Below are 16,629 nucleotides of genomic sequence, written 5' to 3' on the forward strand. Positions count from 1 at the left end.
CCAAATACAAAATCAAAAGCGAGATGAGGCCAAGGCTGAGGCCCTTTAGGAGGCCTTCCAGCTCCTAGCCACTGCTCTCATGAACCCTAAACAAAGTGCGGGTCCTCCGACTGTGGGTAAGTCAGGGGCTAAGCCTCCTCCGGGCCCATGCTTCAAATGCAGCAAGGAAAGTCGCTGAGCCAAGTCCTGCTCAAACCCGAGACCCGCCCCCCCCCCCCCCGGGCCCTGCCCAAGGTGTGGAAGGGAAGGCCACTGGAAATCAGACTGTAGTCTGGCTCCCCGGGTCAGGCCTCAGCCATTCCAGCATGGCCGCCCTCTGGATCCGGTTTGGAGCTCCCAGACCTCCTGGGACTGGCCACCGAAAAAGCTGCCCAGGCCCTGACAGGGCCCCACAGACTTACCTCACCAGGACAGAGCCTTGGGTAACGACTGTGGTGGCAGATAAGCTGATTTCCTTTTTAATTGACACTGGGGACACTTATTCTGCCCTCTCCGAATTCACTGGGACCCTTGTCCACTCCTCAGTCTCTATTATGGGGGTTGACAGATTAGTCTCACAGCCATTAGCCACCTCACCAATACACTGCATTTTACTAAATTCCCCCATTCACTCTTTTCTCATTCTACCTCAGTGCCCAGCCAGGGCTACCAAGTATCCCCTCATAAAGCCCAGTTGTCCTAAACCATAGTCACCTACCTCAGTTTCACTCCCTCACCCCACAAGGCCACACCATTCCTGGGACTGTAAATGCCTTATCTCCTTATCTCTTCTGTGACTGTACCCTCATCTGAACAAGAAATTTTCTCCTTTCCCAGGCTCACTGGGTACTCTCGCCTCCGGGTTCACAACTTTAGTCTTCTTGCAAAGCTCCTCTATGACATGACATGGTGAAAGGACCCCCTCACTGAGCCTTTAAATCCCAAGACCAACATTCTCACCCCTTTAATGCTCTGAAAACTCCTCTGGCCTCAGCGTCTTCTCACCCCACCCCCACTCCACCCTTCTCAAAGAACAACTTCCTTGACTGCACAGGTTTACTCAACAGTCCGGCTATTATCAGAAACTAAGATCATTATCTCTAAGAAAAATGTGGCAGTTTTAAAATCCAAGCAGCTAGAGGCCTGGGAACAGGCTACAGGGCCTACTCCCTCCTCCCCCTGCCTTTTCTCCAGCCTCATCTTCCACTGCTCCTCTCCTTCCCTTTCTCTATTCCAAGGGTCCTCAAACTTTTTAAACAGGGGGCCAATTCACTGTCCCTCAGACCATTGGAGGGCCGGACTATAGTTTAAAAAAAACTATGAACAAATTCCTATGCACACTGCACATATCTTATTTTGAAGTAAAAAAAAAAAAACTTCAAAAAAAAAAAGGCTCTCCTAACTTCAAAAAAAAGGCCCTACTAACTGCAAAATAATAATAATAAAAAAAATAGACCTCCTAACTTAAAAAAAAAAACAAAAACAAAAACAAAACAAAACAAAAAAACCTAACTTGTTCTTACCTCTGCCCTCAGGCAGCAGCAGGCTCTGCACAGGCAAGCTCATGACTGGTCCCATCACACCGGAGACTGAGAGGAGGAGTCGAGAGACAGAGAGAAGGAGGGGAGTCGAAGAGTGCTGCGCACATTCCACACATGCGCACTGCGGGCCCAAGACAAGTCGGCTGCTAAGCAACAGGCAGCAGCGTCAAAAACACCCGGCCGGATAAATGTTTTCAGCGGGCCCCATGTGGCCCGCAGGCCATAGTTTGAGGACCCCTGCTCTATTCCCTTGGATAACAGCCCATTCTAACATTCCCTCCCACTTTCACTGCAATACCTACCTCTCTCAGGCTCACCAAATGCCTCCCACCATCCCCAAAGAAGACTCAGTGGCACCATCCAGGACCAGATGACCCATCATTCCTCACAGGCTAAATTCTACTATTTCCTGCAGTGCATCCTGGAGGACAGGTCCTGGCGGCGACCATGATCTGCTTCCTCAGAAGACATACACTCATGGATAGCAGATTTTACCTGGCAAGGGACCCTCCAATTTTTACTCTGGAAGAAGCTCAGGTTTTCAAATTCCTTTTTATATTGTCTCGTCTCCTCACCATAATCCTCCTACAGGCAGCTAACAATGAGTGCATCAGTGAAGGTTTTTGGTGTTTTCAGGTGAAACGGACTTGGAATGATGAGGGAGTCATCAATTCTACTTTCTGGGATGGGAAATCCTCTAAACCAGTGGTTCTCAACCTTGGCTGCACATTAGAATCACCTGGGGATCTTTTTAAAATCCTGATTTCTGGGCCTCATCCTCCGGAAATTCTGTTTCTTTGTTACTAATGTTGTGGCCTCACCCCATAACAAAGAAACAGAATTTCCAGAGGATGAGGCCCAGAAATCAGGATTTTAAAAAGATTCCCAGGTGATTCTAATGTGCAGCCAAGAACCACTGCTCTAGTGTCACTCTCTATTTTGATGCCTGCGCAGCCATGGCCCCAGGGTGGTCTAGCTGCGGTGGGTGGTATCAGGCCTATGCCATTGACCACAAATATCTATGCATGCAATATTGCCAGAAAGGGGACTGTGACAATGTAGGGGAGTTCTACTATCCATATTGGCAGTGTTCTCACTACCACTCTGGTGCTTTACGTAGTCTGCTAGTAAACCTCAGACCCCCCTTGGACTGTGGCCCCCTTACATGTATTCCTGTCAGCTTTACCATATCAAACCCAGCAGACCCACTCTGGAACCAAGCTCAGCCATCAGGAATTAGAATAGATGGGGGAGGTAGGGACTGCATTCTGTTCTGCAAAAAACTTCAGACCAGTCCTCCAGGATGCACTGCAGGAAATAGTAGAATTTAGCCTGTGAGGAATGATGGGTCATCCGGTCCTGGATGGTGCCACTGAGTCTTCTTTGGGGATGGTGGGAGGCATCCCCAAAGGTGGGGGGTATAATTGTCTTTATCAAAACCTATATTAATCCCTGACCTATCCCTCCCCCACTAAAGGGCATTCTCTCTCGCCCTACAAACCCTGGACCTACTCCTTTGCCCACCCTCATTAACACAACTTTCCATCTACTCTCTAACATCAATCCTTCCTTCTCTACATCCTGCTGGATTTGTCTGTCACTGGCTCGAACCCTCATCATAGCCACTCCAATCCCAACCTATTGGACCACTAACTTAAGTCTTTACCTATATCAGACCTCAACGCACCCTATACAACATCTCTCTCTTTAATACGGAAAACACTACCTGTTTAACAAATACCTCTCAAACCACTACCTTAACTATTCCTGCACCTTACTACTGTCCACAATCTATAAATTTCTCTCCTCTGTGGGACTACAGCCTACACCTGTGTTCCTCAGGACCTGTCACACTCGCTCTGCCTTTAAGTCTTCCTAACTCCCAATCTTTCTATCAGAACAGGGGGAGAACTCGAATCTTCTCATGGTCTTCTCAGGTCTCGCCACAAAAGGGCGGCCCTTGTTCCCCTCTTAGTGGGTACGGGGGAGTTCTCACTGCAGTAGGGACAGGAGCAGGAGGCATTTCCTCCTTTCATTTCATTTCTACCACAAATTGCTGAATTTTCAGAGGATATTTCCATCATTAGCAAATCCCTTGAATCCCTTCAAAGGTAGGTAGACTCCTTGGCAGTGGTGGCCCTACAGAACTGGTGTTCTTTAGATCTCTTGACAGCAGAAAAAGGAGGTACCTGTGTCTTTCTTGGGGAAGAATGCTGCTACTTTGTAAATGAATCAGGAATTGTCAAAGATCACATTAAATCCCTCCGGGACAGGATTGACCAAAGATGCCATAACCAGCTAGAAGGGGGGTATGCCATCTTTGGCTCACCTTATACCATGGCTCCTCCCACTATTAGGCCCACTGGTATTTATTCTTTTAATCTTGCTCTTTGGCCCCTATCTCATGTGTTGTTTTACTAGTTTTTTGCAGAACAGAATGCAGGCATTCGCCAACCAAAAGGTGGGAGAAATCTATCTGGCCTTGAATTCAGAACCTAGAGACACCTATGTCACCGGAATCTTTGAGACCCCGGGTAGATGCCCCTGATGATGCCCCCTTTCAGCTGGAAGTAGCTATGGAAGATGGACCTTCACCCCCCTGACCTTGCCGGGACTCTCAATTTTTTTTTTACTATTACCCAAAGCCTGGAATGATAGATCCTCCCTTCCCCCAACTGGTGGGCGGAGTATGACATAACCTGCAGCCCAGAAATACCTGAGTGACTAACCAGGTACCTTATATGGACTATACATTGGACCACCAATCCACACCTGCCAAATACCCTAAGCCCTTGTCCTATATGGACCACACAGTAAGCCACCAATCAGTGTGCGCCAAGTACACTAAGCCCCCCACCCCTTCCCATTCCACCCCTCAAAAGGCGTGCCCACCTCTGCACGTGCTGCTGTCCTCCCCGTGTGAGACAGCCCGGCAGGTCCTTCTCCTCTATTAAAGCCTGTAGTCCTGGTTTTTGGCCTCTCTCTGATCTTTCATTAACTGATCAGATACCCTTAACCCTAGGATCCCTGCCTGTTGTCCCCATCACCATCCCTGATTCACAACTGCTGCTTATCTTCCTAAATATGGATTTCATTTATCTTACATGGCTTCTCATAAGCCTTTAATGGCACATGCCCTTAATGATCACAGAATTTCCCTATATTCATGACCCCTTTTAATCTCACCATCCTGTAACCCCTGTGCTGCAAAAAGGCAGTGGTTGGATGTGAACACTTCACCCTCTCAGAGGTCATATCCATGGGTAAAAAAGTCAGAGTTAGAGAAGGCAAGTTTAGACACTGTCCCCTACTTCTCCAAAATAAAATAAAGGAGGAAGAAGTGGTGTCTGGCTGCTCTTAGCACTCTAACATGCATTTAGAAGGTGGTGAAACAGGATTGAAAATGGCGGCTGCAGTCAGAGAAAGAAATATCACATGATCTCTCTCATTTGTGGAATATAATGAACAACATAAACTGATGAAGAAAAACAGATCCAGAGACACATAAGCATTGATCAGACTGTCAAACCTCAGAGGGATGGTAGGGGAAGGTGGGGGTAAGGGGGAGAGATCAACCAAAGGACTTGTATGCATGCATATAAGCCTAACCAATGAACGCAGACACCAGGGGGGTGAGGGCATGAGTGGGGGGCATGCAATGGGGGAATAAGGACACATATGTAATACCTTAATTAATAAAGAAAAAAATGGCAGCGGAGTAAGTGGATGCCACAAGGACATGCTCCCAGGACCAAACTGGAATTACAACTAAAATATAAAACATTTCCCAAATAATCAATAGAAGACTCACTGGTGAGAACCCTGATAACCAAGAACCAAAAGTGGAGACTGCATAGAGAATGGTAGGAGGGGCAGAGGTGCTGGCTGGGCTCTGACAGACATCAACTGAAGTTCCAGAGAGATATCTCAGCTGTGGGGGGTTGCCATTGAGAAATCTGGGGTCTAATCCTCAAGCTGAGTCCTCCAGCAGAGAGTACAAGAACTGAGAAGGGTACCCACATTACATCTGACTGTGAAAAGCTGCAGTTTTTGTCTGCCAGGGAGAGATGGCTGGAAATTCAGGCATCCTCTTAAAGGGCCAATGCATAAAATTCCCTGTGGAGCCAGCCACCTTGTGCTCCCACAGAGGGAGGGCAGTGTGGACTGGAGCTGTGTGAGCAGAATCCAGGGTTAGGGGCCCTGGGATTAAAGCTCAGAAAGCAGATAGCCTTGGTTTCCTGTGCTGAGCCATTCCCTCATGTTGTGGAGGTCATCTTTCTCACTCAGACATTTGCTATATAGGCAACCATGCTTGAGGGAAGACAGCTGATTCACCCTATTGGAAAACACCTTGCCCTATGGGTGCAGAGTTGCTCAGGTCCATTGAGAGACTGAGAATAACAATTAGCCTCCAGGAAGAAGAAATTGACCCACGCTGTTGAAAAAAAAAAACTCTTGCCACACCTGTGGATGATTGCCTGAGGGCAATTTAAGACAAAATCCTATCAGTCTGGAGGTGGCCTCTGGAGACTTTGAATATTTGCCTGATCTAATTAGTCAGAAACAGCTTTGACACTGTCCTGCACTAGAGATTGAGAGCAGATTTACCTACATCATACACAAAAATAAACTCAAAATGGATAAAGGACTTTAATGTAAGATGGGAAACCATAAAAATCCTGGAAGAATCCATAGCCAGCAAAATATCAGACATATGTTGTAGCAATATGTTCACTGATACAGCTCCCAGGACAATGGAAACTAAAGAGAAAATAAACAAATGGGACTATATCAAAATAAGAAGCTCCTGCACAGCAAAAGAAACCATCAACAAAACAACAAGAAAGCCCACTGCATGGAAGAACATATTTGCCAATGTTATATCTGATAAGGGTCTAACCTGCAAAACTTATAGGGAACTCATACATCTTAACAAAAGGAAGATAAACAATCCAATCAAAAAATGGGTAAAGGACCTAAATAGACACTTTTTGAAAGTGGACATACAAAAGGCCAAGAGACATATGAAAACATGCTCAAAGTCACTAATCACCCAAGAGATGCAAATCAAAATCTCACACCTGTCAGAATGGCTATCATCAACAAATGAACAAATGACAAGTGCTGGAGAGGATGCGGAGAAAAAGGAACCTTTGTGCACTTGTTGGTGGGAATGCAGACTGGTGCAGCCACTATGGAAGACAGTATGGAGTTTCCTCAAAAAACTAAAAATGGAACTGCCATTTGACCCAGTGATCCCACTTCTAGGAATATATCCCAAGAAATCAGAAACACCAATCAGAAAGGATATATGCATGCTATGTTCATAGCAGCACAATTTACAATAGCTAAGATTTGGAAACAGCCTAAATGCCCATCAGGATATAAACGGACTAAAAAACTGTCATATATCTACACAATGGAATATTATGTTGCTATATAAAAAAGAACTCTTACCATTAGCAACAACATGGATGGACATGAAGAGCATTATGCTAAGCGAAATAAACCAGCCGGAGAAAGATAAATATCAAATGATCTCATTCATTTGTGGAATATAATGAACAACATAAACTGATGAACAAAAACAGATCCAGAGACAGAGAAGCATTGAACAGACTGTCAAACCTCAGAAGGAAGGCAGGGGAGGGAGTGGGGTAAGAGATCAACCAAAGGACTTGTATGCATGCATATTAAGCATAATCCATGGACATAGACACCAGCAGGGTGAGGGCATGAGCTGGGGGTGGGAGTGTCCTGAGAGATATCAATGGGGGGAAAGGAGACATATGTAATGCTTTAAACAATAAAGAATTTTAAAAAATAAAAATAAAAGACAATATAATGCCCACCTATAATGCAAATAAAAAATAAAAGAAAGATAATTTGTAATAAAAAAATCCCTTTCACAAATCTGTTGTGAGGATTAAGGGAGAGAAAACCATTTGGCAGCAATCCCAGTGTCAGCCAGGCACAGAACATATGCCCAGAATTCCCTGGGTTCCCTGGAAGGGGCATGGATCATGGGATTCTTATCTGACCCCTCTACTTTTTCCCAGTGCATCAGCCCCTATCAGTTTGTGCTTCCTTGCCCATCCAACTTATAGTGCATAGCCCATCACATCAACTGTTTCACTTTAGTCTTCTACTCTCTTATCACTTGATATTTTTGTCTCAACCACAGGTAAGCCTCTGTAAGAGATAGCTCTGTGCAAATTGTCCTGTCGGAAAAGTTTCTGCAAGAGGTATTGCTGTGTCAAAGCACATAAGGTCTTTTTTTTAACAGATTGGGTGATCATTAGGAAGAGGAACTCTTCTGCATTGTTGGTGGTAGTGAAAATTGTTATTAAACATTTTAAAACTGCACTTGGCAATGCTATATACTTTGCTTAAAAATGTCCACTCTTAGGAACTTATATTCCTTAGGAAAACCTTACACAAGTTCCAAAAATATGTAAACAATCACCATGATTGTACCATTGCTTCAAATAGGAAATTCTTGAAAGAAGTTTTGTTATAAGATAAATTCCTCAGGGCAGAATGGCTTGATTAAGGGTTCTCAGGATATAAAATATTTAATTAACTATAAGAAAGTACAAGTTATTTAAGAAAAATCAGAATTATTATTTTTTCCACTTGACAGAAATAACCACTTCTTTATTTTCTACCAGAGGCCCAGTGCACAAATTTGTGCACAGGTGGGGTCCCTAAGCCTGGCTGGTGATCAGGACTGATCAGGCTGGGCCGATCAGGGCTTGCCAGCTGGGGGGAGGGACAGGGCACGGGAGATTGGCCGCTGGCCCCAAGGAGGGAGCTGGCCCATGGCCCCCCTGGGAAAGGAGCCTTGTCCCCAGACATCCACCCCAGGTTCCCCATCCCAGCCTGGGGCCTGAAGGCCCCAGTGGAGTCAGGAGAAGAGGCAATGGTCACCAGGCCAGGCATGGAAGGAACAGAAGCCAGACGCTGACACTGCTGGCCGGCTGTGGGAGGTTGGCTATGGGAATGCACTGACCACCAGGGGGCAGCTATGCCCCCTGGTGGTCAGTGTATGTCATAGCAACTAGTCAACTGGTCGTTCCAGTCATTTGGTCATAACGGTCGCTTAGGCTTTTATACACATAGATTACTAGGATGTATAATATTTATGGAAATAGTTACCTTGAGGTAGTGCCTACTATAACACTGTGCTTGACAGCTAACATATATAGTATTTCAAGATCAATGTTATAACTATATTTACGGATGAGATAACTGAGGTTCAGAAGGGTGAAGAAATTTATAGGAGTAAGTAGCAGAGTTGGAATGGGATCTCAGGTGTACTTGAGAATAAAGCACAGTACATTAATCTATAGGTATATTGATTTCATCAAATTACTTCAATAACCCTTAAAAATAATTATCCTCTTTCTTTTCAGAATGGGAAAATGAAGCTCAGATGGATTAAGTATCTTACCTTAGGGTCACTCCCTTGAAATGGGCAGGACCCCAAATGAAGATGAAAGGTACGTATGTATTTACCCAAAGCCTTTTCTATTTCCAACCCATCACACTGCCTTGTGTTACTTAACTATTAAAAAAAAGCTTCTACAGGCTTTGTTTCTTATTATAAAAGTAATCCATATTCATTTTTGATAATATAAAAAATACAGACAAGTAAAAAAAGATATAAATAACCTCCAATCTCACACTTACTAATAAACAACGCTCATGGTTTGTTGCATCTCATTGCAACTATAAATATCCATATATATATATATATACACCTACATGTGTAACTGCACATACATTTTATGGAACTAAAATCACAGTGGATGGATATGATGTTGTATACTAATTTTTTAACCTTCAGATTATATCATATGGCATAAGGATAAGATCTCCCTTTGTTTTAAGTGAACAGTTTACCAATGGTCTAGCACCAATTTTTATTATTTATGAATTATCAAGCAATCAAAAACGTCACACTTATCAAATATTGAATGCTCTGTGCATTTGGTTCTGCTTCTTATTTTTCTATTCTGTCCCATTAATAGATGTGTCAGTATCTTGTACCAGCATGGAACTGTTTTCATACTACATGTTCATAGAACCCTGACATCTAAGGTGATACTCTAATCCCTCCTCTGCAAGCTCTTTATCCTTCTGATTGGTTTGAGAAGGATAATAATAAAGGAATAAGAAGACATTTATTGAGCACTTAGTGCCAGACATGTTATTAAATGCTTTATTTGCATTTTCTCATTTGATTTTTCAGTACAATCTAATGAGGTTGTTGCCATTATAATAGCCATTTGAAAGATTTTTTAAAATGGGACTCAGAGAAGCTAAGTAATTTGCCAAAGGTCATGCAATCATGAAATAGTAGCACTTAAGGCCAAAACCCTTAACCATGGTTATGTTTTGTGTGACTCCATAGTAGAAGTGAGGCCAGCACAGGGAAAATGACTTCTTCTAAGGTCTTGTGGTCTGTTATTATGCTGGGTTCCCATCTATTGTCTCTTCTTTCCAGGCCTTAGTGGAAAACTGTTTCTTTGGATGTTCAAATAAAAAGTGAAGTAACGGGCAGAATCACATGAAATACAGGTAAAAAGGAAATAGTGCAATGACTGTCTTTCCTTTCCTCAACTTTCTCAGATAACCCTTCCCACAACATAGAAACGGTACTTAACTTCATTATCTTATGTAAATATTTAAACATTTCATTTCTTGTTGATATATTTTCAAATGCTCTGACAGTTCTTGTTTTATGTCTGTCTCTTTTATGGTAGAGAGGAGTCATGGTGAACAGGACAAACATTTGTTGAGGTCACATAGGATATGCCAAACATTTCTTATGGTTTCTCATTTCCCCACAACAACCGTGGGGAAAAGTATCATTTTTTTCACATTTTATAGCAGGTGAATTATTTAGGTTTACAGAGAGTAAATACATTTTCTGGAGTAATACTGATGGTAAGAATGGAGTTCCAGTCCCCATCCTCCCTAAAGGACACTTCCAGGCCTGGAGAAGTGATCAGATTACACTCTTCCTATCGTGGCCCCATGGGGACTCCTTCAATAACCCCTTGGGGTGTCAATGACAACAGAGGAGATAAAATCCCACCCTTGTACCAAAAGAACTGGGTGTCCAGCCACATCTGTTGGCTGATACCTGAAGGGGGTAGTGGAGCTTGGGAAGAAGCTCAGGTTTTTAAATGCCAGGAAGGTGATCTGGGAGATAGAAATGAATACTCAACAGACTCATGCTATAACAGTAATTTCATATCACATGTACTTTCATTCTGAAAACAAACATTCAAGTTAGAGATTATCTTCTTCCTCACCTCCAGCTCAAGCCAATAGATTCAGGTGAGCAATCTTATATAATAGAGAGCTAATACACAAATGGTCGCACCCTTGCACTAGGGCCATGGGACCTGAGGCTGTGCCAGGCTACCTGAGGCCGCGCCCCCCCACCTGGCAGGGCTTGACTGGGGACATGAGGCTGTGCCCCCCACCCTTCAGGGCTTGACAGGGGTGGGGCTGGCTGGGTCTGGGTCTTGCTTGATTTCAAGGAGCACATGGGTGGGTGGGTATTTGACTCTGGGTCCTGTGGCACACCCCAGACTCTGACAGGAGGGAGATTTTCATATACATTTTACTAATTTTCTTTCATCTCCAACACTTCTACTATAGAGAAAGGGCAAATAGCAATATTAAAAAATTTCCCCTAATTAATTCCCTTTTAATGTGCATGAATTTTGTGTACTGGGCCACTAGTATTGTATAAGTACAGACTAGGAACTCTAAGCCTGTAAGTTATAAAACCCAGGCTATTCCCATTGCATCCTGTGATCTCATGGGCATGGAATGCTCTCTCTGTCAAATCTCCCAGTAGACTGGCAATTACTCTAGCCTAGTGTATTCTTCAAACATTTCATTAGCCATATTGTTTTTAATAATAAAAATCAATACAATTTAAAAACATATTGCAAAAAATAAAACAGTACAAAACAGGAATTAAATTGTTCACATATATGACAGACATTGAGTTAATATTTGTGATATATCAGAAGGTCACCATAATGCTTAATATGCTCACAATTTACATCTATTGTTTAACAGTGTACCTTTTACTCTTAAAAGTGCCTTTCACTCTCAGAAAATAATAAATTATATGGTCATCATCAATATAAACAATTCTTTTTTACTAGTAAGAGATAGGTAAAAAATAACTTGCAATTTTCATTAAAAAAAACACAAGATAAGTGCAACAAATTTATGAAAAGATAACCCAAACACAATAATGAAAGAAATAAAAATAAAATTCCTAATATTTCACAAGTGAAAAAAAGGTAAGATGTAGATATACATATTGTCCTATTTTTTGTTTGCTTGTTTGGGCTGAAGAGTAGATATGCCTAGCTGTATATTTATATTGTGCATATATATGTACTTTGTGCATATATTTACACAAAAGTACTTACATATGTTAGTACATTATGTGGGGATAACAACATTTGTAGACTACATTAACACTCTTTTAAAAATGTTTATCTTAGGAGGGTAAACAAAATAGCTTAATTTTCATTTATACATTTCTCTGTATTTTGATGTCATTAATGCACAAATATGTATCAATTTTATAATTCACAAAAGTAATTGAGGTACAACTTTCAAAGCACAGGAAAATTTTTGTTATAATCTAATCCACACAACTAATATTAAGGAAATATTTACTTGGAATAGTATTTACTATTAAGCATAAAAACCAAATTATACACTGTATGTACAACACGATCCCATTTATTGTTGAAAAAATACACCTATGTGAATGACTACGTACATTTTACAAAACAAATATATCTAAAAGATACGACCCCAAATACAAAATATACACATGCATGCTACACACACACACACACACACACCACAGACACACGCTCCCTCAGAGACACACTGGCAGCTTTCTCTTCATCTGAGACAGGGGTGGAACTTCCTGTCAAGAGCTCAGAGAACTAGAAAGCATCTGATTCTGCAGGAAAGCCTACCTGTGTCATTCAAGCCTCCAACAAACCTGTTTGGTGGATCAGACCAAAGGCGCCTCCCTCTACAAATTTTTACACATTCATCTCCCAGAGATATTGAGAGATGTAGTAATAAATCTGACCAGAAGGTGGCGACAATATCAATGTATGTACTACTGAAAAATTTGTATGGATAGAAAAGGATTTAGAGAGTGTATTCTTTATTTCCTGATGATGACTCGTAAATGTGTACCTCTTTTTTAAATTAATTCATTCAGGAAATACTTATTTAAAGGAAACAACACTTTTGCCTGAACTGTGTTGCATTTCTATATAAGATTTCCTCCATATAGGGTAGTGGCTTAGTGGATTATCTGAATAAATTGTATGTTTATCAGGGGTGGGCAAACTTTTTGACTCAAGGGCCACAATGGGTTCTTAAACTGGACCGGAGGGCCGGAACAAAAGCATGGATGGAGTGTTTGTGTGAACTAATATAAATTCAAAGTAAACATCATTACATAAAAGGGTACGGTCTTTTTTTTTTTTTTTTTTTTTTAGTTTTAGTTTTATTCATTTCAAACGGGCCGGATCCTCCCTCTGCTTTGTCCCATTTTGCCAAGCTGGGATTTTAATCCATGGGTTTGTAGAACTTTGTAGTCACCTTTTTTAGAAGGGTTACCCCTGGATATAGGTGAGTAAGACCCAGAAAACCTTACTCAGTTTGATGCAAGTAAATTGGAAAATATTTATTGATATCTAATCATGATCTGGGCATAAGAGAATATTTCTATGTAGCCCTTTCTGGCAGGACAGAGTAGTAGATTTTGGGGCTTATCTCACTCCTAGGAGGGTGACAATCCAATTTAGAATCCAAGTTGTCCTTTTTGCCCCGTGTCTTCTCTGAAGAGAACTATCTAATTCAAGTTAAAGTTCCCTTCCCAAGGGTACAGGAAATTCTAAAGGAGTGGAGGGAGTAAAAACAAATAACATTATACATGTGTTTCTTATGTTCCCTGTGCTTTCCTGTCTTTTAAATTTGCTTTCTGGATGTTAACATAAAAGATTCTGTTTCCATTTGTCCCTTGAAGGGCAAAGCACTCATAGGGACAAAGCCAGTATTTTGACTTCTGGTGAGTCCACTAAAGTCAGAAGACCATTCTGACCAACAACAGACCTAATCTAGTAACTCTGTGGCAACATTAGGTAAATCCCTTCACCTCTTTATGACCTGACCTATCTGAATTTTCCCTGCCCTGCCTCTCAAACATTCAAGATTATAACAGGGGAAAAATGATATCTATCCTATATAATAAAAGGCTAACATGCAAATTGACCGATTGGTCTCTATGGCATGCACTGACCATCAGGGGGCAGATGCTCAATGCAGGAGCTGCCAGCTGGTGGTCAGTGCGCTCCCACAGGGGGAGCGCCACTCAGCCAGAAACCAGGCTCACAGCTGGCGAGCACAGTGGTGGTGGAGGGAGCCTCTCCCGCCTCCATGGCAGCGCTAAGGCAGGCGTACATCCCCCAAGGGGTCCTGGACTGCGAGAGGGAGCAGGCTGGGCTGAGGGACCCCCTACCCCAGTGCATGAATATCGTGCACCGGGCCTCTAGTCCTATCTAATAATAGAGAAACATGGTAATTAACCGTAACTTCGCTACCCTTCCCATTGGCTAATCAGGGTGATATGCAAATTAACTGCCAACAAAGATGGCGGTTAATTTGCATATGTAGGCACAATTCTGGGAGGTGAAAGGGAAAGGACAGAAGAAGCCCAGGTGATCGGAAACCCAGGGGGGAGCTAAGAGCCGGGGGGCAGGGCAAAGGTGGCCCTGGGGGCCGCCTTTGCCCTGCCCCCCAGCTGTGATCAGAGAACCAGGCGCCTTTGCTGCCCCAGCCAGTGATAGCGGGAAGCAGGGGTGGAGCCGGCAATGGGAGTTGGGTAGGGGCAGAGCCGGCAGTCCGGGGAGCTAGGGGTCCCTTGCCCAAGCCTAAAGCCTTGGCCAAAGACGTTAGGCCTGGGCAGGGGTGGAGCCTGCAATCGCGGGGAGCTGGGGGTCCCCTGCACAGACCTAATGCCTTGGCCAGAGGCATTAGGCCTGGGCAGGGGAGGAGCCTGCAACTGCAGGGAGCTGGGGGTCCCTTGACCAGGCCTAACGCCTTGGCCAGAGGCATTAGGTCTAGGCATGGGCAGAGTCAGTGATCTTGAGCAGCTGGGGGTCCCCTGCCCAGGCCTGACACCTCTGCCAGAGGCCTCAGGCCTGGGCAAGGGGCTGATCTGGTGATTGGAGGGTGATGAAGGTCGACTCCTCTGGCCGAGGCGTCAGGCCTGGGCCAGGGGCAAAGCCAGCAATTGGAGGGGGCTGGGGGCCCCCTGCCCAGGCCTGACACCTGGGCCAGAGGCATCAGGCCTGGGTTGGGGCTGGAGCCCGTGATTAGGGGGATATGAGGGTCCCATGTCCAGGCCTGAAGCCTGGGTCAGAGGCCTCAGGCCTGGGCGGGGGATGGAGCAGGCAATCACAGGGAGATGGGGCTTCCCTACCCAGGCCTGATGCCTGGGCCAGAAGCATCAGGCCTGGGCGGGGGGCAGAGCCAGTGATGGGGGGAAATGAGGGTCCCCTGCCCAGGCCTGATGCCTGCGATTGGAGGGTGATGGGGGTCAATGCCTTTGGCCGAGGCGTCAGGCTTGGGTGGGGGGTGGAGCCGTCAATTGGAGGGGTGTGCAGGTCCCCTGCTCAGGCCTGATACCTGGGCCAGAGGCATCAAGCCTGGGGCGGGGGTGGGTGGGGTGCCAAGCCGCCAATTGGTGTGAACTACAGAGGAAGCACCTTTTCTGACCACTCATTGGTTAAGCTGCCTGTATGCCACTGGTAATATTCTTAGTAACTTGGGTAATAAGAATCCAAAATGGTGATCTAGGGTTTTTCACCACACTCCTGGTGAAAAAAACGAAGGTCCGCTGCTGGAGGGCTAAGAAATGTCATATCCTGCCCTAGCCACTTTGGCTCAGTGGATAATGCCTTGGCCTGCCTATGGCAGGGTCTGGGTTCAATTCTGACCAAGGGCATGTACCTAGGTTGCAGGCTCCTCCCTGGCCGGGGCCCAGGTCAGGGCTCATGCAGGTGGCAACCAATCAAAGTGTTCCTCTCATTTTGATGTTTCTCTCTGTCTTTCCCTTTCTCTTTCACATTCTCTAAAAATCAATGGAAACATACCCTGAGGTGAGGATAAAAAAATAATAAAGAAATTATTATTATATGAAAGACACATCTTTTTTTTTTAAATATATTTTATTGATTTTTTACAGAGAGGAAGGGAGAGAGATAGAGAGTTAGAAACATCGATGAGAGAGAAACATCGATCAGCTGCCTCCTGCACATCTCCCACTGGGGATATGCCCACAACCCAGGTACATGCCCTTGACCGGAATGGAACCCGGGACCCTTCAGTCCGCAGGCCGACGCTCTATCCACTGAGCCAAACCGGTTTCGGCTGAAAGGCACATCTTGAAAATGCCTAAAGAAAGTTGTCAATTTTTCATGGTGACTGGACTGGAGTCCGTGTTGATGAAAAATCCTTGCTGGCTGCGGTGACTGGCAGTGGCTGCATCAGTGGGGTGATGGGGCTGGTGCCTTCCCCTGATTAGCCCGGTCAGCTCCCACAAAGGGAGGCCAGACTGCGGTTTAGGCCCGCTCCCCAAGGGGAGCAGGGAGTGGGCTAAGCCATCAAAAGGACATCCCCTAAGGGCTCCCAGTATGTGAGAGGGGACAGGCTGGGCTGAGGGACACTCCCCCCCAGTGCACGAATTTCATGCACCGGGCCTAGCCACTTTATATATAGCCTATATATAAAAGCCTAATATGCAAATTGCCTCCTCAGGAGTTTGACCGAGACCGGGAGTTAGCTCACTTGCTATGACATGTGCTGACCACCAGGGGGTGATGTGGAATGAAGGAAGACAATCAACCCTGATCACTGGCCAGGCCTAGGGACCCTACCTGTGCATGAATTTCAGGCACTGGGCCTTTAGTGTCTATTATAATCAAGTATTTGCAATTATAGAGAATCAATGTATGGTAGCTTGTTGCTGATTATTACC

The sequence above is a fragment of the Myotis daubentonii genome, chromosome X, assembly GCF_963259705.1.
Source record: "Myotis daubentonii chromosome X, mMyoDau2.1, whole genome shotgun sequence".
Taxonomy (NCBI): Eukaryota; Metazoa; Chordata; class Mammalia; order Chiroptera; family Vespertilionidae; genus Myotis; species Myotis daubentonii.